Source organism: Mya arenaria, chromosome 3 (assembly GCF_026914265.1).
Source record: "Mya arenaria isolate MELC-2E11 chromosome 3, ASM2691426v1".
Classification (NCBI taxonomy): domain Eukaryota; kingdom Metazoa; phylum Mollusca; class Bivalvia; order Myida; family Myidae; genus Mya; species Mya arenaria.
In genome coordinates this window covers 30,863,924-30,888,337 of record NC_069124.1, presented here as the reverse complement: position 1 = coordinate 30,888,337, position 24,414 = coordinate 30,863,924, and the positions used below count along the sequence as shown (strand labels likewise).

General features: G+C 33.3%; 2 long non-coding RNA genes across 4 annotated transcripts; one reads left to right on the top strand and one right to left on the bottom strand.

Annotated features, from left to right (window-relative positions):
• Positions 1-1,126: 1,126 nt before the first annotated feature.
• Positions 1,127-24,414, bottom strand: LOC128228720 (uncharacterized). 3 transcript variants are annotated; one of them, XR_008259975.1, is made up of 5 exons: positions 24,255-24,414; positions 9,397-9,525; positions 8,814-8,948; positions 7,155-7,343; positions 1,127-6,332 (listed from the first exon to the last, which is right to left on the bottom strand). It is a non-coding gene; the product is annotated as an uncharacterized LOC128228720 (long non-coding RNA). The 3 variants fall into 3 exon arrangements; XR_008259974.1 differs by lacking the exon at positions 24,255-24,414 and adding an exon at positions 21,779-22,354; XR_008259976.1 differs by lacking the exon at positions 24,255-24,414 and adding an exon at positions 22,061-22,354.
• LOC128228721 (uncharacterized) lies at positions 12,179-14,549 on the top strand. The gene is made up of 3 exons (XR_008259977.1): positions 12,179-12,684; positions 13,305-13,447; positions 13,780-14,549. It is a non-coding gene; the product is annotated as an uncharacterized LOC128228721 (long non-coding RNA).

The following is a 24,414-nucleotide window of genomic DNA, read 5'->3' as shown; positions in this document are numbered from 1 at the left end:
TTCCCTCTATTCTCTTGATATGTATAGTATAAACATTAAAACAATATAGTTGAAGGTATCTTTATAGTTTATATAAAACTCGAAAATAACATGTAAATTAAGGAAAAGACAAATACCTTTTCCAGACACGGGTGTGTACTATTTCTATACATACCATGTATAATTAATTTAGTTCAAAATGATAATTAAATTATTCAGAAATATACATTATGAAAGTCTGCCTAGGTGTTGCACTAAGGAAGCTCAGAGGGGCTCCCCTAATGCTTTTACACTTTCCAAGAACATACTTCGCTTCAAAACTTTGTCATTCCATCCTCCATCCTTTGAACTTTGCTTGCGGCAGTAAGTTTAAACATTTTTCACAGTATACAGGTGATAGTTTCACCTTGAAAAATGTGCAATGTGTAAATACGTTCATGTTAACCTAGTTTTTATTCCGGCGCATGTGTGTGCGAACAACGGCCTTACCCATTCGGAAGGGGGCAGGGGCGCGAGTCCCGGACCAACCATGGACGTGCGTAGCTGCCGTGATGCCTCCATGTTGTAATTGCAAATACTACTAAGTATGGATGAGTAAATACAACTCCAGCTGATGATATAAGTTTATTTTACAAATTGATCCTAAAACAGCTTAAACGTCCATATTCACAATGTATTGTTATAAAGTTAACACAAAATCGTTCATTTTACACAGTGTCTAAGATTTATTGTCACAAAGGATAAGATAAGTTTAAGTTAAACTACTGTGGTTACACGCAAACAATTATTATTCGTTTCAAGTAATAGTATATCTCCACCTTTGTTTAAAACTTGACTTTCATTTAAAACATTCAATTAAACTTTGATCTTTGACGACAAAGGTGACGATTCCAGCTTAAAGCTCGGAACATTCATTAACATTGCAGACAGGAAGCCGCTTACAGGAAGTTGGATTGCTATTTCAATTATAATACAATACAAATCTTGCTGTTATCAATAAACAAAATTATAAAAAATGTAATTAAAGCAACAAGTACAAAGTATATACAATATCGTATTAATAAGAGCAAAATGAAATATCAAAACAAAAAATATCAATAAAATTAAATTAAAATTTCAAAATATTTTGACGTGAAAATAACACACATTCACTTCACTTTTTTATTTTGTCACGGTAACATATCGTTACAATAGACATGTAATAAATATACAGGCAATTAAGTAAACAACATGACGGAAAATAACAATTGAGGCAATTTTACCACCGGGTACAGTGACAAATCGCTAACAATCATGATAAAGGAAATCAATGTAAGTTTTACAGCTTAAGAAGTTTGCATGTATACTACTCGTTGATCTGCGAACTTATCTGTAGTAAAAACAAGTCCCTTAAACCTGCCTCGGAATATTTTATGTATGGAAATTCGCCTCGTTTCATTTGCTAACGGTACAAAAAAGCAAGTGCAGAAATTTATGAATGTTGTAAGTGGTCTTGGCCTTGCTACAAATTTAATATGAGATTATTTAGATTTAACTAGTTATGAATAATGGACTTTGTTGAGATAATGATCGCTGCGTGATTTGGAATATAAGCCTGGAGGTAAGAAGAAGTAGAGTAATTAATAATTGTTAAAATTTCACGTGATTCATCAAATATCTGGCGAACTTTGACAGATTAACGATAGTTTTTTTATTACTTGTATTTAGGAGCTCGCGATACTATATCATATTTGGATGCTGCCAATAATATTGTGAAATGAAGATTTTTCTTTGATCCTGGAAATTTTGTACGTTAATGGTAGCTGTCGCCAATGTCTGACTGACAGAGCGGACACCGCCTGTGCGCGTATTCTATTCCTTGCCATGCTAAAGTTTCAACTGGAAATTTAAAGTTACATGATCTAAGTTTGTATAAATTTAAAGCATGATTAAGTGGAATGATAGATAATTATTTCTCTAGTGTAATCGTTTGCTTAAAGCTATTATAAGATATTCCTTTATTAGACGATCTCATTTTTTCGTGCCAAAATTGTAAGTACTGGTCTTTTAATATTTTCGTTATACTATAACTTGTGAACTTAACATTTACGTTTATTTGATTTTCAAACAAATTTGAATTACCAGTGGAGTAAAAACAATACTTTATATAATTAAGCCATTTAAAATTTAGGTTACTTTGTCGCATAGAGCGGTAAACAATTGATGCATATACGTCCTCAAATAGTACTAGTTTGCTCCAATAAGCAATCATTCTTTTTTAAATTGTAATTTTAAGCGGTTCTCTGCCAAGCTCGCCATATAACATATTTGCAGGTGCACTTTTCCTTGAATTTGTTATTTTCCTTAAAAAATCTAGATGTATTTTTTCATAAATTTCGGTATTCTCAAATCCTAGGATTTCACAAGAGTAAGTTAATATAGGAACAATATTATGATCAAATAGTTTAAGTTGGAGATCAATTGGTAAGTCAAGTTTATTACTTCTTCTGTATAGGAAATTTTGCTTGTTGGGCTAAATGTTCTTTGGCTTTATTAAACTTCCCGGTTGGGCTAAATACCATTCCTAAATACTTATAATTATCACCGATTTCTAGTTCTTCGTTGTTCAGTATAAATCTATAATGTCTCCACGATCTTCTGTTCGCCCCAAATAGCATGACCTTTGTTTTGTTTATATTGACCTCGAGCTTCCAATGCTGACAATATTCGTTAAAATCACTAAGGCATTTCTGAAAATCGTTTTTTGATCTGGCCAGCATAATTGTATCATCGACGTACAACAGGACAAGAATTTTTAAATAGTTCGTTAAATCTTCTACTAAATACTCAATCGTTATTCCATCATTATTTCTAGTATCCAGAATTTCGTACAAATCATTAAGGTAATAGGAGAAAAGTATTGGAGAAAGATTTTCTCCTTGGCGTAAGCCTATGTTACAAGAAAAAGTTGCGGAGCTATTTCCATTTAATTGAACACAAGATTTGATGTTCGAGTACATATTACGCACACTAAGAATTTTGCCGTCTATGCCCATTGAAGTTATTTTTTGGAATAATTCAATTCTAGGAATGGAGTCAAAACAACGTTTGAAATCGACGTACCCTACAAAGAGCTGTTGTATCTGTAATCTTAATAATTCGATTAAAACGTGTAAGGTAAAAATATGGTCCGGGGTGGAATGATTTTTCCGGAAACCTGCTTGATTTTCAGAAATAATTCTGTACTTATCCGAGAATTTAGTAAACCGTTCCTTAAGCACAGCTGTAAATAATTTTCCTAAACAACTTAAAATTGTTATCGGACGATAATTTTCAGGGGATTTTGTTTGTAAATTGGTATAATGTAACCTTCTGCCCATGATTTCGGAAAAAATCCGGTATTAAGAATGCAATTAAAGAATTGTACATATATAGGTAAAAGTATTTGTTTAGTTGAATTTATATATTCGTTACATATATTACCAGATGGACTAGAAGCTTCGCCATTATTGCATTTATTAATCATCTTTTTGATTTCTAAGGAAGTTAAAGGTTAAATTAGTGTCTCTTAGTCATTATCAATATTAATGTATATGATATCTGTGTTTTCGGCACCGTTAGTGGTGTTAAGATTTTTGAAAAAATCTTGAAAGTCCTCAATACTAGGATTTTTGCCATTAACTTTCTTTTAAATGTCTTTAAGGTAAGACCAGTATGTTTTTGGCTGGGATTTCTGCATATTCCTTAAGGGTTGGCCTTATTAAATTTGTATTGGCTTACATAGAAATTCATCGTACGTTTATAATATTTACTTTTACAGTTGAGTAACATTCTATTTTTGTCCGATTTATCAATATTATATTGCCTTTTTGCTTGATTGTAAACAACTCGTTTGTTCCTACACGGAGCCCGAACCATGGTTTGTTAGGCTTAGCCGTATTATAATTGCTATTATTATTATTATTATTATAAAAGCTTTTTCGTTTGGCGGGAAAAGTATTTGTGGCTGCTTCGCTGATAAAAATATTGGCGAATGTGCTTGCTATGTTATCTATAATACTTCACTGTTTTCAAACTGATCTAGTTGTGACTGCAAATGTTCTATTTTTCCGTTATTCATTTTGTTTACAAAGATAATAGTACATGACCATCGGAATAAAGTGGGTCTAATTCATGTATTTCAAATTGTAGTATGTTTTTCAAAATAAGGGGCGAGCTTATGAAGTAATCTATAACGGAATTTTGCTTATAGGTACTTTTGCCTATGCCCTTATCCATTCCAAACCTACCATTTAAGATGAATAAATTATTAATTTTGCATATTTGCAAAACAGTTGTACCGATTGTGTTTATTTTGGTATCAACAGATGAGCAATTCAGCGTTAACTTACTCAAATCAAGTGTTCGTACTTGGTTAAAATAATCTAAGATTTCGTTATCAAAATTGAATAAATCTGCGATAAAATCATCGCTTTCAACAAAATCCTTTGCATTTGAAGTGTGATTATTAGTGTCACCACATAGCATAACATTGTCATGGTTATTACACATATCAATAATTTCATTTTCAAAAATAAGCATTTCATCATGGCTAAAGAATCTGGAAGATTCATGAGGTATGTAAATAATACCCAATATTACATCTTTATCTATGGACAGAGATACCTTTTTAGCCTTTACCCAAATGCTTGACAAGTTTTTCCTTTATAAACAAACCAATACCTCCTGATTTTTTCAAAATATTATGTTTTCTAGGTTAAAAATTCATAATTCTTAATGCTAATGATGTCTAAATCTAATAACATTGTTTCGGTACAGCAAAATTTGTAAATTCCGTGTAATTCAATCTTCATTTAATTCCACACACATTTAACGATCCTATTGACAATGTTTCATAGTTTCTATCATTGGTAATTGGACCCTGTCTGTCCTAAGCGGGACCATTTCCGGAGGGCTTGGCCGGCGGTTCTGGGGCCGTTTGGCCGTGAGGGGGCGTTTCTGCGCTGTTAATTCGCGGGGGCGCCGAAATTACTGGCTCACTGGTGAGGGGTGTTACGGCCCCGTCGTGTTGTTGTTGAATTGAGTCAGAGGCGTCCGGTGCCGCCGCTTGGCTGGAAGTTGGTACTGTAGCTGGAACTGCTTCATTGGGTCTTGGTGGTACGCTTTGGGGTGAGATTTGAACCGTCTTGAAGGGAACTGGCGGGAGCTGGCGTCTCGTATTGGTCGGAGCGCCTTGTTTCGTATGCAGACATCACACGTCTTTGTAGGTTTATGATGCAGATTTCGGCTAGTATTGTGTTCCAGTTCGGGAACTGGTCCCGTATTGTTTGGCCGTTTACCACTAGAGCAGCTGGGACTTTGATTTTTACGTTTTTGGCTCCAAATCTATCTCAGTTTGCCTTAAATTCGTGCCAAAGGGCTTTTTTCGCCTCCTGAATTTCCCTAGGGTAGTCCCTATTCAAGCTCACTTTTGAACCCTTCAACTTAAAGGCATTTTTCATAACCTGGTTGATCTGGCCTGGGTGCGAAAAAGACACAAATATGAGCCTAGGCTGTAATTGTCGGGGACCTTACTGATGTTGCCGTTTGCCAACCCGGTATGCAGATACGACATTAATGTCCTCTTCTTTCAGTTTGAGATTTTGAGCAATGACGCTTTAAGCAAGGTCCATGCAGTAATTACCTAGCTTTTCTGGCAGGCCACCTATTCACATATTCGATTCACGTTGACGGGCCTGAAGTTCGATTTATTTATATTCTTATAGCCTTAGTCGTTCATCAACAATATTAAGTGAAGCGAGATTATATGTACATGCGTGCTCTACATCGTTTATTCTGCAGTGTCCCAAATTCAACGACACAATGTTTTCAAGTATGACATTCAGTTTTTCATCATTTGGGAGTTACTTTAAAATCTCAAAGTCCACAGGAGTGTTAAATTTGGTCAGGGACGGATAAATATCTGGATATATTGGGTGGCTCGGGCTGGAGTTTAGGCCTTTAGGTTGAGGTGGTGGCGTCCTTATCCCACCCGTCGACGTGGAGGTCGTCTCTTCTCTGGTCCGTTTTTTCGGTGTAGGGTGAAGGTAACCGTCGCTTAAGGGTAAATTCTTCCCTGTATATATTGCTTGGTCCATTGCAAGGTTGTTGAGGCTCTTATATGCTTATTATGCTTTTTAACGTGAAGTTAAAAGTTTACTTTTTACCACGTTAGTTTTAGGCGGCCGCCATGTTTGATTACCGGAAGTCAGTAAATATATTTTTTCAATTAGGTGACACTGTCAAAATGTTGGGTTCACAATACTGCACTAAAACCCAAGGCCTCCAAACCACAGGGATTGGTTGATAGGTCCAAGGGGACATCGAGCCATCTGCTAACAAATGGAAAATAAAATATAATATAATCAATGTTAGAACGTTTAATGGCTTCGGCAAAATATTACAAAAAGTGTATAATTCCTCTTTCACCTTTGCCTTTTCAGGTAAAAAGTTGAAAAATTTCAAAACACCTAACCGTGAAAATGAAGCAATAACACTTCCAACGCTAAATGCATTAAAATGTAGTTCCCATTGAAAAATTTCATTTCTAAAGTTGATCATATAATAGAACTTTGATCACCCTATGTTGCAGTGTAATCATATATTTTACGTTTCTTTTTGTAATTTCTAATTGATCTGTTCGCACTTTCAAAACAATGCTTTTAAAATGTTTAAGTAAATTGAATGGATTAAGTTAGTATAGATATCTTATAGGTATGTAAGTAAAAGAATGCAGTGTTGAAAAGCTAGAATTAAACACAATAAATAGAAAGTGTATAAAACGTGCCACGAATGCAATAACGCGGTCTCATAGCTAAACTTATTATGAATATTGACCTGTATGCGAAGTGAGAAGTATCACCCCCCCCCCACCCCACCCCCCACACACACATACACAAACACATGTTATTCAATTTCTTCAACGTTTTCCATTGCACCTTCGTTCTTTACTTTGTTAAAGTATTTTTCACTACAACTTGGTTTCTTATAATTTTAAGTTTAAATTAGTGATTTAAATAAAGTTGGCGCCTAACACTGCGGGAGGATAACAACGTTGACATATTAAGTATATAGATGGAATATATCATGAAAATAATAGGCATTTGCTTATCGTTCATATAATTATTTTTAATAGCCCCATACTTTGTAATACTTACTGGTAGAACCATTTGCTTGGTAAACATTAAAGTGCCTTCAAATCTTTCACACCAGCACTTCAGGGCTTCAAAGCAATGTTCGAAAAACTGATTGAGACAGTTTTTGTGTTGTGCTCCTGAAACACACTTCATCCACTGTATGAACGAGGTGTAGGACATTTTTTTATACACGTCTAGGACTTGCGACACCTGAAAAATGTGATAAACGTTTAAGTACAAGGATTTTGAACTATTTGCCATTACTGGCGTTAGGTCATCCCATACCGTAATTCTGTTTATGTATCCAAGGACAGACTTGTTTGAAACGGGTGGTTGAAACTACTCATACTATTAGTTTGCAATATTATTTATGATCATAACTTACTATGTCATAGTCAGGGCATTCGGATCTTGTGGCGGGGATACAGTGGACTTTGTATCAATACATTGGACGATACCCAACATTAGGGTATATTGCAGTGCCATCCTAACACTGCATGCCCCGAACTTTTCCCGATGGGGCAAAACGTCTATAAGGCCAATACTCAAGTTAACACAAGATTTTTGTCGTGTACCATTCCAGTAAGGATTTTGACCAGTATGCGTCTTATATAACAATGTTATAGGAAAATCACCACGATCAATTTAATTAATTTTCATCAGCCGATAGATCGCTTGTTCAGATCGCTATAATACAATTAACAGTATATATTAGACTCATAAAATTGTTTTCAATGAAGAGAAAGTTGACTTCTGATTTACGGTGAAATCATAAAACTTGATATTTTTCTAAAATGATGCATATATACACTTGTGTAATAATACTTTTCATGTAACAATTTTAGAGGTAATTCACCAGGATCGATGTCATCATTTTGCAATTAGAATTGTTCTTATATAATTTATCTTGTTTACAGTATTTATTTTACACAAGAAGGACGAAAACGAACGGTCGATCCATAAAAATGATTTATTTAAGAAATTTGTTTCACTTGCATCACCATATAAATAAATAAATAAAACTGATAAATGTGACCTTCTTACATATAATGTATATAAAGATCATATTACGCCATTGGACCGTTTTGCATACGTAGCTTTTCCCCAACAGGTTACAACTAAAATTTAGCCAATTAAGTAGAGGAAAGGCCATACAAAAATAAGGATCAGTTTCTCAGGAGCTGCTGCTTTCGTTTGTTTATACCCAATTTTAATTGGTGATCATGTTTGCAATAATACTTATTGCTTGTAAACAGGTGGTTCAACAAAATTATGTTTTTAAAAAGTGTATTAAAACTAGTATTATTAGAATGAAATAAATTAGATATTCCTCCTCGTTTTTTAAATGCCTCAGTACAAACATATATTTTTTATTTGCTTATTTAAATAATTTCACGTTTGGCTGATCATCAAAAGAGATGACGTGTATATAGGAAATAGAGCAATGAAAGAGCATTGATTATAAATGCCAATAGGTCTGATAAGAGTGTTAGCTAATGCGTTCGGAAGAATCGACATACCTAATATGAATATTTATGTGCATGTGTGCGTGCGTGCGTGTGTGTGGGGTGGGGGTATCGTGCGTAAATTATATGTGTCCAGTTATTTTTGTTTGCATGATCGATTAACATATTGATAAAGTAAAGATAAAATTTTACAAATACAAGTACTTTATCTTACCTAGTGTATTCCATTTTCAGCCATACTCTGGCTTATCACTTTCCCAACTCCCGGTAGAGCGGAAACATATTGTTGATAAGCGTTGGGGTTTTGGACAAATCGTGCAAACTTTTGAGATGTTATTGTGCACGCCCCCTGAAAAAGTCCAAGTACACTATTAATGGCAGAAAAGCTAAAGAAATACGCTTAGAATTCACAATTTCGGATTACAAAGTGTCACAATTTTAGGGGATTAACCCTTAACCACAATTCAAAAATTGTATGCAATTTTCATATCGTTTCTGAGGAAGGGATGCATGTAAAAGTAACGCCCCCTCTCACGTCAATTCAAATGAGCTGTATGAATGTTGCATTTAATAGCCATTTTATTGAATACATTTATAAGGAGTGAATTCATTATTGAAGAGCACTGCCTGTTACAGTGAGGATCATTTTATTTATGACATTTATATTCATATGTTTAATTCAAACATCTATAGTTTAGGGAAATGTCTGAATAAGTATATCTACTGTATGTGTAACGCGCAATTTTAATTTCATTTCATTTCAGTTCAGACAATGTCTTTTTTCTATTAGTGTGTACCGGCACCGTCCTCCAAATAGCACGACCATACAAAAACGTGCAGAAACGGAGCTCCTTTTCGGGGAACTCCTCGTCATCGAACACCATGCTTCCTACGGTGCACATCCCAACGTTGGCGTTGTTGAAGAACTGTTAAGAAATATACTTTGTTTTAATGTTGGTTATAATATGTTTTAAAATAAACGACAACGTATTTCATATCTATAATATGAACATTGTTAGATTTCTTTATCTCGTATCGTCCTAAAGGAGGAAACATGTACAAACTTAAACAAATAATTGTTCCGACGTTCCTGAAAGATACAATACTATAAACTCTTCATATACATAATAAAAACATATTGCATGCATGTTTATACAACAATGACGAAGGTTTACAAGTATTTGAAAACATGTAGTTCTAGAAGATAGCAAATATCAACAAACTGCTATTAAGGTACATGAAACATGTTTTTTTCTTTGAACCAAAATACATGATAATTGCAACAAACTGCTATCACCCTTCTTTAATTTAATCCAAGTAAGGTACATAAAACATGTCTGTTCTCTTAACTAATGATGCCAAGATACATAATTATTGCGACAAGCTGCTATCACACTTCTTTAATTTAATTCAATTAAAGTACATTAAACTCGTGGGTTCTTTGAACTAATGAGGCCTACATCTAACCTGTCGGTTCTTTAAACTAATGAGGCTGCAACGGACGTATCTAAATCTGAGCGTAATTGGTTTTGGTAAAATATACGTAGCTTGCAGGTGAATATTTGACTGCAGTTATTCCGATACTAAAGGTTGGTCAAGCAATAGTATACCGATGTAAATGCATTTGTTCTCAGAAACTGTGAAATTGTGTTTTTACTGGTTTTTCAAATGTTAACATTAGTATTTTTGATAATTTCTATGAAAGTAAACATTAGTGGTGTTGTTACAGTGTTTCTGATATGTACACAAATGACGTGTGTGTGGATAAGAACTAGCCACCAGGGTTTGGCTCATTTAGTAAGAGCGCTGTTTTTGTGTTCTGGCGGTTGTGGGTTCGAACCTCACACCGAGCACACTATTTCTCCCAGGTTAGCTTTAAAACTGCACTCTCACTGAGTGAGCGGTTTGGAAACTTTTTCATTTCATGTCTCAGAATCAGCTGATTGTGACATTCGAGATTTCGAACAGTCATATAAGATAACTCACAATAGCACAGATCTTAATTTGTTTGGATTACTGCCGAAATCTGCATTTTTCTTCAAGTGTTAGTAACACTTTTAGCCATAAAACATCATTTTTCGAGCGTAAATATTAAAAACTGCCATTTGGTCTTTTATCAGCAGCCTTATAATACCGCTTTCAGACATTTACCCAAAATATAGCTTATTCCAAGACAAAAAAATGTCAAAACAGTCAATCTGTGAGAGTGCAGCTTTAATGGTGGCAGCTGTAAATGACATGAGTGCCTATTTCAGGCTAAAGGAATAGTAGGGGAGAAGTGTGGTGGATTTTGGTAAGAACCAGCCATCGAGTTAGCTCAGTTGGTTAAAGCATAGTGCAAGTGATCAGGTGGTCGTGGGTTAGAACCCAACACCGAGCGCAAGTTTTCCTCCCAGGTTTACTTAAGATGTATGATAGTATACATTTTGATTCACCATGTGTACATACAATACACAATGTTTGTTCCATTAGTTATTCACACGGCAATATGTTTTTCTTTAAAATAACATTTTTTTATTTAATAGTAAACGAAAAACATTTACATTGATCGATAATACTAGTATCTACATATTTCGTAAAATATGTTTACCGTCCAAACAGAATTTCCTTTGTTCTTTTATGCATGCAATAATTCACGGGGTTAATCAGTACAAAAAAAAAACATAAATGATAGCTGTACATAAATTTCGCATTTTATTTTATTATTGTATATCTTCTGTTTATAATGTCTTTAATGTTCTTTGACATTTTTATTTCTTATTTCTTTATTTGTACTCTTTTTAAAACATTCTATTCCCTTAAACGTTGACAAGAATCATTCTCCATTCGAACACCGCACACTGAATTGAATGCTAGCTCTGTATGAATTAACTTTCGGTTGCGTCAGTGTAACGTATTTCGCATATTTCGGATAAATAATGCATAATGTTTTATTTATTAATAAGTACAATATTTGCTGAATTGAATAAAATATTTTTGTTTTATTCTTTTATCAAATTTTGTACTTGAATCGCGATCCAGCGATCTCAGCATTGGTGAGTATTTGTATCGAATATTTTGCTTTGACTCGCTATTACTCGGGTACTCGGGTACTCGTTACAGCCTTTATATATAGCTCATCGTTATAATTCATAACGTTGAGCTATAAATGCGTGAGTTAAATAAACATTCTGTTCTGTTTTGTTCTTTTCTGTTCACACACATCCTGTATGGTATGATGCAGTCATCTCAATTAAGAAATAATTAAAATTAATATTAATTAATTACATTATTGTTCTCATATATACAGATTGAACCATCGGTACTCTGAGCGGCCCGAAGACAAGAGCATCGTGCCAACTACGGCATCCGGGCACCCTAGAATTACTGGCGGGCCACACGTTTTAGGCCAAATTTCTTTTAAACGAACGTTCAATTACACGTTATAAAAGAAAACATTTAGTACATCTATATAAATACATTTATCATTTATACATTTATATTCATCAAAATAAAAGAAGACATTTAGTACATCTATATCTATACATCTATCATTTAGACAATTATATTCATCAACATAAAATCAAACTCTTACCATCGGCAGCATTTTTGTCTTTATTTGTTGATTTTGAAAATCCAGTCTAACTTGAGGTGGTATTCAATATGCAATCGACTTCATTCACTGTATTGGTCAGTTATTAAGGTATTAGCCATGTAATACAACTCGGGAAACATCGGGTAACATCGACAAATATCGCCACTCGCCGTAACAGATCGTGACGAACATCGGGCGTATTCGGCCTGTACCGGATGTTGCTATTTTTAGAAACAGAAGGTATTTCCCGGCTATTCATAGGGTAATAATGGAATTTCTACATCGTAGGATTTGGAAACATTGTGATGTTTTTCTCATGAATATACGTTTAAAATAAATAAACACTAAAAGAACACGCTGACAGTTGATTACGATACATCTAACAATTTGAGTCATTACAGTAAAACATGGATTATAAGTGAAATATACGCGTGAGAAGATTTTCTCTCGAAAAAACAAACTGTCAACAATCGGCATGGAACTGGGATATTCGTATCAAAGGGCTCTGAATGTAAGTATCCTTGAGCAGTTTTGTACGTTGATGTGTTCAAAAATGTTTGTTTTTTAATTTATCTTTGGAATTCTTAAATCATTTTTATTAGCTAAATGTTTAGACAGCATGTTTATATTTTACATGTACTTATGTACATGTTACATATGTTTATATGTACTTATGTACATAACTTATGTTTAAGATATGATATGAGTATGTAATCTTTAAATTGATTGTTTTATCTTAGAAATATAAGACTTAAAATTTTGTTTTAAAATGATGTGTTTTGGTACGTGACCTATTTCTAACATACCACAATACATGTACATACCCGTTATTTGTTTACAAAATGCATATTTTCAAAATTAACCTGTGAAAAAAAGTTGTATGTGATTTGGGGCTTGAAGCCGCATCTGCTAGGACACTATTGACATTCATTGGCTTGGTGTAGGTCTGGTTAAAACCCCATACTGTTGTGAATCATTATCAACCATATGCACAACAACTACACATTTGTGCCTACCAACCCTTACTCTTGGCTAAAACAGATATTAGTGCAGAATGTATAATACTTGTGCATTTGTATTTTACGGTGGTAGTTTCTGCTGGTTGATAATCAGAAGTCTAATATCTTCCAGGCAGGAAAATGACTGAATATTACTTAGTCAACAACACTGGGTTATGAAGAATTCCAGCCTGCATTAAATACTATGTTGGATCCTTGAGAGCGGATTTGACAGCCATGTCCATCCACAAGGCAGTCGCATCTGATCGAGATGATGTGTGTATTTCATATAAAACATATTTGACTTGGTTTTTGTTTTTATAAACCTACTGTATTCAATAATCAAGTGGTGGTGGTGGTGATGGTGGTCAAGTGGTGGTGGTGGTGGTGGTGGTGGTGGTGATGATGATGATGATGATGAATTTTATTGATAAATCTAATAATTTTCTTTATATATATACATGTATGTATCAGCTTGTTGTTGTTTTTTCAAAATAATGTCGTGAAATATTAAACTGTTTATATTTTATTTTGTATATGTATGGCAGTATAATTATCTATACTAATTAGTTAGAAAGGCTTTAAAGTACAACTTTTTTCCTTTACAGCACTAAACATTCTTGATGGGTAAAGTACCTGAAGGTGCATGAAAACCAAATCAGCATTGACTCAGCATTGAGAAGTTATCATCTGTTCACACACTACAAGTACAAAGCATGGGAACAGACCAAACTTTAAATGTTGAAGAGTGATTAATTATTGCGAAAAAAACTAATTGTTAGAATACCAATGACAAAATAAAACAGATATACATCAAATTACCCATAGAGATTGTTTACATGTTATAATATTAAAAACAACATTAGTTGAGAACTTTCACTCTGATATTTTTGGAGGGGCGAGCCCACTTAGTGTTCTTGTTTCTTCACATATTTTAGTTTAAAAGTACACTCGTTTGTTTTAAACTCTGTATTCTGAGTTAGTATCATAAGTAAAATTCATTTATTTGAAAGAGTACATTTTATGAATAAGTCCAATAAAGCTTTATAAATTTTTACAAGAAAAAGGTTGATTTTTAAGCATTTTATTAGCTATAAAAATGTATGGTAACATGACATTTTGTATATTTTCTTCAAAACTGGACGGTAAACTATCATAAATTGTCTTTTAAATTGTTCAATAGACATCATAGATAATATCTGAAATGATTTCAGCAGCTTGCCATATAGTTAACTATTTTTTATGAATTTTATAAAACTGCTATATATTTTCAAACATCGAAAAACTGCTCTTTCCCGAAGAATCATAAGATCAATCAAAATGATTTTTTTCCATGTGTTTCAATAATGTGTTCATTTGAACTTTAGTTTTCTGTTAACTGAAGTTTATTTTACCAGAAACTGTTGTGTTTATTTCATAATCTCTGATAATGTGATAAAAATTCAAATATAGACCAAATATTTACTTGTCGCTCTTTGTAGCCCTTGGAGTTTGGGGGTTGGTGTAATGAAACATAAATAACTTTTTTAATTCATGGTAAAAAATCTTCAAAATTCGGATAAAAGTCCCATAGTGTACCGTGATTATAACTATGTTGTCGGTTAAAGCTTTTAAAAAAGTGTGTATTACTCGGCTAATACCTTAATATCGGGTAATCCCATTAGCTACATCGTTCTTAGATCTAGTTAAGACCAGTATTGAAAGGCAGTTGTTTACTTACAACGCAGTTATAACATCGTTCAATCCTGTAATTCGATATTAAATACGCGTAAATAGCTTAAAACCTTGTAATTGGAACACCTTGATAGTAAAATGTGTCGTCTGCCTCTTTTCCACCAAAAATATAGTTTAAGAAAGTGCCGACTATATAAATTGCAAGCTATGTTTCCAATAACCGAGCTAGATTTGACAAAGCAAGAAGCAATCATAACGCAATATCTGTTTTATTCATTTAATTTGTTGAATTTAGCTTAAGATAATATTAAAGTAGTATCCCTGCGCCAAAATATGAATGAACATCGAAACGTAAACAAAGAATTACTATCCACTCAAAGCGAATCATTCGATCGCGTGACACAATGATCTCATCCACTGCGCAGTTTCTCACATAAAAACATCGCTTGATAGCCCGCATCCAATCAACAGTCGTTATTTGATCACGTGGGAATAAGAAGCGCACACCAGGCACGTACTAAAGTGCTGATGAGTTGCTGACCATATGGACAAAGAAGGAAAAAAATAAGTTTTTAAATTTCAAGACTTATTTTATTTTATATACTTTTATAGTGTACGTATAGACGGATGATTGTGTTGTTTTTTTATTTAATGGCATTTTATTGAAATGAATTGAGTTGTATTTTTTGCTGGTTTGGAGAAAATATGAGAAAATGTCACGGGTTTAATAACTTTTTTAGGTGTTTCATTTACAGTTGTTTGAAAGCAAGAATATTATGAACATATGGAATACAATAGAATAATGGATGATAAACTGAATATATAATTACACAGCACACTGTGGATTGAACTATATTCTTCAATACCACATTTTAACAGTTAATTAAAAATAAATAGCACATATTCAAATATATTCAACTTAGAAAGCCTGATTTAAGTTTTAAGTTCAACTACATTTAAGTCTATATCTCAGTAACCATTTATTACGTTGAAACTTCATGCAAGGCTTTTCATTCAATTACACCAACTGAACTTGTTAGGTAAGGTATCTCTATTTTGCTTTTAATGCAAATTATGCCCCCTTTACAGGCACAAATTGCATTGTTAATGCATTTATTTCTAAGACAAAGCGGTGTATAGTCGAGTGCGCTGTACAACGACAGCTCTTTTTTAATTTATTTGCAATTGATACACATGATCTTCATCATTAAAAGTCTTCACTTACTGGTTTTACTCCAGCCATTGGAACTTCAGAACATATTTTTTTTAGACAAATCTGTAGATAAAATGCATTTTGAAAGATTTCCATCATCCATAAAATTTCTCCCAATACTTCGCAAAATTACTCGATACTGGTACCGTGTTCGTGTATAATCTGTTTTGCATTGCACTGATTTTTGGGGGGTATTTTAAAGGTATAAGCTGTGTTCTGTATAAAATTGATATGTTTCATTTTGCAAATTAGCAATATTGTATATAACATTGTTTCTTCTATTTTGCTTTCAAAAAAATACAAAAACATCTGTTACAAGAACCTTTTAGAGTAATTGAATCCAACTTGTTACTTGTATGTGTTTTAATTGATGCATGTTTCATTGAACGTTTTGTTAACACAACAAACTTATTTTAATGAATAATGTCAAACAAAGTTTTGTTGTGAATTTATTGTTTTATTTTGTCTGTTTTGATACTATTTTTTATCCCAAACTTTTGATATGTATTTACAAAAACAATGCTCAAACTGACAATAAATCCACGATAATAATAGCTGTTGTTATGTTATATTGTTGTTTTTAGTAAACCATTGACCTTGCTGACCCAACGGCATATTGATTAACTGTAAACCAACACAAAGGCATAACCGAAAAAATAAATGTAGAAACACAATAACAAAAGTAACAATCTATAATTATTTAAAAGTTTAGTTCACCTTCAAAATTCGTAAAGCTTTCATATACAGTAATTGCCGATCTACATAAACTACCTGGGCTCTAAAACCAATAGTGTACCACTACAATAAATGAAGACATCACTTTATTAATGGCAATTGACCATAAACTTTATCTCACAAAAATAGCAACAGTGGCTTGACCAATCATCCCTGAAAATCAATCCCAGTATCTCAAGGTTTCCGACTTGCGGTTAATTGACATGGCTATTTTAGCCACTGGTAAAATGTCATCTTAAATGCATAATAAAATACATCTTGACAGGAACATAAAGCAAAACATGCTTTTAAAATATATTGAATGATTATTATTAGATCATAAAAGAAGTTTTAAAAATAGGTGCCTGATAAATTAAAGATTATTTTCTTGGTATATGAAAACAGTTTCATGCTTAACTGTTCATTAAATGTGATCCATTTTGCCTCGAGGAAATCGTGTTTTAGGTGTTGTATAGATATTTCTGCTGGTAAGAGACAACGTGTATATGAGAAATAGAGCAATGAAATAGCCAATGCCGATTGGTTGGATTAAATTGAGCGTGGTCTAAGTAGTGTATTAACATTATGACCTAGTTTATGTAAAGCAACTCTATACTGGGGAGCCAGATCAGTCTGGTTTGTTTACGAATGGATCCTGTTTTGTAAAATAATGTTGACTGTTTATCTTAGTTCATTACAACCCAAAAGTGTATCGAGCGATTAGTAGTTGTACATCAAGGCCATCATTATTCTAGAAGTAATAAATGTGTGTAATATTGGTGTCTGAGATATATTATGGACTGGAGAGAAATTAGTAGAAGTGAGTACTGTTGACAATATGTTTGAAAACATATGTTGTTTGAGATTACCACAGAGCATACCCAACCTAGCATGACAAAAGATTTGCGGTCACCTTCGTAGTAAAAGTCTGTACTTGTTATTGTAAAGCGCTTGACTAGCCACGACTCGTTGTATTTCAAAATCATTTGCACCCGTATGTAAAGGCAAATGTAAAACAGCAATGATAAGGATACCACGACATATTTGTTGGCCGGGCGGTATTTTTCAAGACGTATTAATTTACACTTGTATTACTATTGAGACAAGCACTCACGCATGAGCTCTCATGATTAGTTTTTGGGTATTTTGGGTCAACTTTTCACCAATGTTTATTGGCCTAAACGTGTGTCACTTCCCCTTCTGCTTGACAGAGATGACAAGTAGGCGAATACGCGGCTAAGTAATATCTCAATAAGTTTTTGATACGTATTCAAATTGTTAAAATCTAAATATTTGGAATAACTAGTTACTTCTAAATGATCTTGTTCACTATATATTATATATGAATTCAGTGTTACTCAATTCAACACTGTCCCCACACGCCCGTGCATTAAGAAAATATTGTATACATGTGGAGTTTATCAAAAAAAACATATTTTGTTGATGCACGGGAATGGGGACCAATACTTGATTCATGGTCATGTCTATAAGTACATAGTGGTATAAACTATAAACCCATTTTCTGGGTAAAAGTTTACCTGTTGTTTAGCACTCTTTTAGAATGCTTGTGAAAATCAATACAATTGGTTTAAATGAGTGAAAAGACTAAATTGATATGTTAGATACATGTAATTAAATGAATTAGTGATATTTCTTTACTTATGGAGCACTTATGAAATATTGGTTTAATTATGGTAGATTTGTGGGGGGGGGGTCGATAAAAATATGTATATTTAAGTAAATATATTGGGCATATTTATTTTAAACCTTGCCATTTTAATGATATATTAAATATGCAAGTGTTTTAACTACTAGAATGAAAGGTTGTTCATGTATGCAGAACATAACAAGAAAAGGATAAGTGCGCTAGATAGCCATGTTTAAAGTTAACTACAACAAGAAAGTATAAACTCTTATAAATAGGCAAATTCAAAGATGACAATTCTTTACAGACAAACTTAAATGTAGAGCTTGAATCGCGCATGGCCAATGCGTTGGAACAAAATTAATCAAATAAATGGCTTCTGACAGAAAACGAAGGTAATAATTTCAAATATTGAGGACAGGTAATTTCATTTTCATTCATGAACAGTATAATTATACATGTACATGTTCATGAGCTTTCAATTTATAAAATTGAATCAAGAAACAGTTACAAAAATAAATATGAATAATAACTATGGTAAAATAACTTGAGTCACACTCCTCCTATTTCTTTAAAATGATAATACGAAATAATATTCCAAACACAAATTCTGTCTTTACCAATTTTGACCATTGGTTTTGGTATTGTCTCCGATAGATAAAAAAATACATTGCTTACTGCCAACATTACATAATTGGCTACTGGATTTGTCCCTGTATCTTCAAATATGAATTACAATACCATCTATTGACTTTGGCAAACAAAAAGCAAGATACTTAACTAGTACATACTTTATAGATTTCTTTATTTTATTTACAGATTGAGACAATTGGCAGGTCAAAGACAGACTGATGGAAACCGTAATATCACATACCTTAGTGATCAGAACAGACCAACAAAGCTTGGAGAGATGTACAGTGAATTGTACGACAACGAATGGACGGACGCTTTCGTTTGTTTGATAAAATCGGACTACGACGAGTTAGAGGTAATTGAAACATTAAAACTAACACTGCTGGTGGGTACACATGGTGATGAAAGTCACAAAAGGCATATTTTAGAAAAAAACAAAACAAGACAAGTTATCAAGTGTGCTGAGGTGGTATGGTTGTGATTAATTTTAGTGATTTATTTTAAACGAAGTTTGTGTTAAAATATTTTATCACATTCTATACCTTGTTTGCGGTTATTTTAACCATCACGTTTTTTTTTGTATTACGCATGTGTACCATGACATTGATCAGTTTCTAATTTTTCGGAAAAAACCTCGACATGTTTGTAAACAATGGCACAGCCTACTAAATAAATTCCCTATATATTCTATAGACAATTGACCAATTTGCACGCGAAATAACAATAATATATATAGCATTTCACGACCCTTTACACCATATATGGGGAGAGAGTTCCACTTTCGTACTAAACATTAAACAACGTTAGAAACAGAGTGATGTTTTTTATAAAAATAAAATTCGTTGAACTGTGTATCCGATAAATGACGAACTCCGGTGTAGGTGTACTAACAATGCGGTAAAATGTAAGCAAAAAAGTAAATCAAGTAGACCCAGCATATTCAGCCTGTTTTTGAAACCAGAAACCACTCACATTGAAAACCCATAAATATGGAAAGTAGCCAATAGTCTAAGATTGTATAACCATGCTTTGATTCACTGTCATGTGTCAGTTAAAATAAATAAGGCATGTAACAATGAGCAGACACTTCCAAATTGGTGTAATTTGCCCACAATTGAATTGGAACAAACTATTGCCCAATTAGTAATTTTCCAGCTAGTCATACATTTATTTCTCATTTGTTTTTATGATATTTGAATCAGTACTTATTTCCATCTAAAGCATAAATGGAAAACTTGATACCTCCTTTTGATATTATAACAAAATCGTTTGTCACTCTCTTTATTAAATCGAGAAAATAAATCATGAACAGATTATACAATTATGAAGGTATCTAGCCGGATGTAACATCACAATTTAAAATAAAACAAATTTCGTTAAACATATAGTGTTTATGTTGTGAAATTACTGGATATCATCTCAGTCTTCAATTATTCGGGTACTCGTTTCTGGAATGCATGTGCCTCAGGAAGTGGCATTGCGTTTTGCTATTCGACTAACGAAAACTATGACGTTTTATATTGATATCCTCATGAAATGGTGGCGTCTGCAACAAAAATGTCTGCCAAATGGAAAGAAATTACACCTGAGCAGAAAAAGTAATATCTTTGGCAAATGATTGACTTTCTCAAAAACAATGCTGGGGTATTGCAAATAAGTCGATCTGGCGTGACCAAAATTCTAAAGAGCTATAGTGCAAGGGAAAATGTAGAAAATGCACCACGAAGTTGAAGACCTTTGGCAGGAGGAAAGATGGGTGACCGTCAGATTGTGAGAGAGGCCAGAAGAACTCTCTTAGCGGAATTGACGGGACTAGTGAATGGAACTTTGCCTAAACAAATATCATCTACTGTTAGACGTTAATTAAGAGTTCATGCATTTTTAAGGAGAAAAGTAAGGAATGCACTAAATATCAATACATTTAATCGGAAAAAGGCGTGTTTCTTGGTGTAAACAGAAATCACATTGAACCTGAACAAACAGGGAAAACGGTGATATTTAGAGATGAAACACAGGTAAAACTTGATAGCAAAAACGACTCAATGTGTGGAGAAAAGCAAGTGAAGTATGGCGTCCAGAGTGCCTAGATCAGCGTGGAGGCAGCTTTGTGTCAGCTTTTTGGGGGGTTTGTCCTTACAATGGTGCTGGAACTTTGGAACCTGTTGAGGGAAATACAGACTCAGAGACTCTGAGACGTATATAGACTATATTTTTCAAGACGAAAATGCCCAAGTGCATACATCAAGGGGGACCACTCAGTGGAAAAATGAGAACACCATTTCCTGTATGTATTGGCCTTCTCAAAGCCCTGCCATTAATTTTATCGAAAATGTGTGGCGAACAATAAAAACTACAAAACTGAAAAGAAGAAACATATGGTCAAATGAAAACAACACCTCATAGAAGAAATTAGGAAAAATTGGTATGCTCTCCAAGCGCACTATATAAAAAGCCTGAAGGCTCCGTTCAACAAAGAATTTGACAAGTGAAAGTCAGTAGAGGACATATAACCGAATATTAACCAGTTATCACAGTTTTGTATAAAAATGTTCATACAGTTGATCTAAGGTTCAGTGTAACAAAATATTTTGATGACTCATTTATGGCCAGCTACTGTTTACCATATTTCTTTCGAAATAAACGTTCATTACCCTAAATATGGTTATGTACACCTAATCAAATGTAGACAGTCAATATCTTACTTAGCGAAATAAAAGGAAATGCTTACCATCTTTTTCTCTTTTTTTTAAATCCAATACCTTTCAATGTTTAAGTTCACAACTTCCTTGTTATTTGATGGATAAAGTTTGGTAGATTTAACAAAATTCACAATGGAGAATCGAGTCGTAGTTGTCACGACTATAATGGAGCATGTGCGTTCAAGTTAGTATCATCATTATCATCAACATACATCATTAACACCATCGTAAAATTATCAAATTATATTTATTCGATTAATTTGTTTGCATAATTGAACTGTGTGATTTTTCATATTGACACTTTTACTTACATATGTTATTCCTAAAGCTATCATCCTAACACCAAAGACATGTCCAATGCCTGGTAAACACTTGGGAATGGGGTGGCTACATAGTTTGTGAACTTCTGAGGCTGCATCATCTGTATTAGTTGATATCAATGCAAAACTATAAGTCTAAATTCAGTCTTTTTAAAGTTTGTGTTATTTGCTTAATAAATAGTACAAAGACTTCCTAACCCATACTGCTATAGGTCCTAACACCACGATACACTTTCCAAACCATATTCATTCCTTGTAATTATGATTTGATGAAAACGCGTCTAACAAAGCCTTATGCACGTAAATACAAACGAAGAAAGACCGATAGTCTATTATATTTAAGAGGGAAATAAAACTGAGACAAATCATCAGGTGTGCTGCAATTGGTTGTGATTTAGTTTCGATATTAAATTTAAAGGAAGTTTGTGCGACACTATTTTATCACATGCTACACATTGTTTGCGGTTATTATAACCATCACGATTTTTTCTGTATTACTCATGTGTACTATAACATTGCTCAATTTCGGAAAATAACTTCGCATGTTTGTAAACAAAGTCCCAGATTACTAAATACACTCCCTTTATATTATATAGACAATTGACTAATTTTCACGAAAAATAGCACTAATTTCTAGTGCTTCATGACCCCTAAAACCATATATGGGGAGGGAGTTCCACTTGTGTACTAAACATTAAACAACGTTAGAAACAAACGTACGTTTTTATAAGAAAAATAAAATTCGTTTAACGTTATCACTGTGTATTCGATAACGTGATAGAATCCGGTGTAGGTGTACAAACAATGCGGTGAAAATGTAAACAAAAAAGTAAATCAAGTAGACCCAGAATGTTCCGCAAGTTTTTAAAATCACAAACATCTCAGCTTCAAAATCTATACAGTATAATTATATGGAAAACAGCCAATAGTCTGAGCGGTATAACTATGCTATGATTCACTGTCATGTGTCAATTCCGAAGTGTAATTCAGTCGAAATTGAATTGAAACAACCTATTGACGATTTGGTAATATTCCAGCTAGACATACATTTATTTCTCATTTGCTTTATGATGTTTGAATAAAGTAGTTATTTCCATCTAAATTATAAATGGAAAACTTGATAAGTCGTTTGTTACTCTCTTTATTTTAACAGGTACTGATATCATATTACACCATTATGAAGGCATCTAGCCGGATGTTATATTACAATTTCAAATAAAACAAATTTCGTTAAACATATAGTGTTTATGTTGTTAAATTATTGGATATCATCCCAGTCTTCAATTATTCGGGAACTACATTTCTGCAATACACGTGTCTCAGAAAATGGCATTGCATTGTGCTATTCGGCTCATCAACAGCACAGTTGAAAATGTAGGTATTTTTAACTGGGAAAAGCATGACTTTTTGTGATACAAAATAATCTGACACTCATCATAAAATACACAAAGGCTCGATTACAAACATATTTCCTGAATTTAATGAATAAATGTGTGTATTATAATTATTGTGTGTATTATAATTATTCTAATAGTGACGACTCGTGACTGATCCTATATATTAATAAACATATGTGCGATTAAGTGCTAGTTTCTCACAATACAATTGCAAATGGATATATTTTAAGACCAAACATATGTATTCAACTTTGCAACAATAGTAATGGTTGCATGAAACGGGAAATATAACGTTTAATGGCGTTTCCAATTTAAGATGATCTAGTAAGCAAAGCACAGATATCAGAAGAAATGTCATCGTTCTTCAAACATAGTTTGATAGTTTTTTTTGTAAGATTCTCTACAATCATCTTTGAATTTGTCGTTTTACAGTTCATATTCGGTAACACGCTCAGTACGAATGCTTGGAAATTAGCACTTGGTGACCGTCAGATTGTGAGAGAGGTCAGAAGTAATAGAAGAACTTAGCAGAATTGACAGGACTTGTGAATGAAACTTTGCCTGAGAATATCATCTAGAACTGTTAGACTTCGATTGAGATTTCATGGATTTACAAGGAGAAAAGTAAAGAAGGCATTGTTTTGGCAGCCATTTTGATGACACACTTAAGGCCAGCTACTTTATACCATATTTCTTTCAAATAAACGTTCATTCCCCTCAACATGGTTACACCAAAACAAATATAGACAGTCAATATCTTACTCAACAAAATAGAAAGAAATACTTACCATGTTTTTTCTCTTTCTTTTTAAGATCCAATAGCTTTCAGTGTATAACAACTTCCTTGTTATTTATAAGTTAAACTTGGGTAGGTTACCGATGAAACAATAATGGAGCATGCGCAATGAAATTCTGGATTATTCCGTATGATGCAATCTATAGGTTACA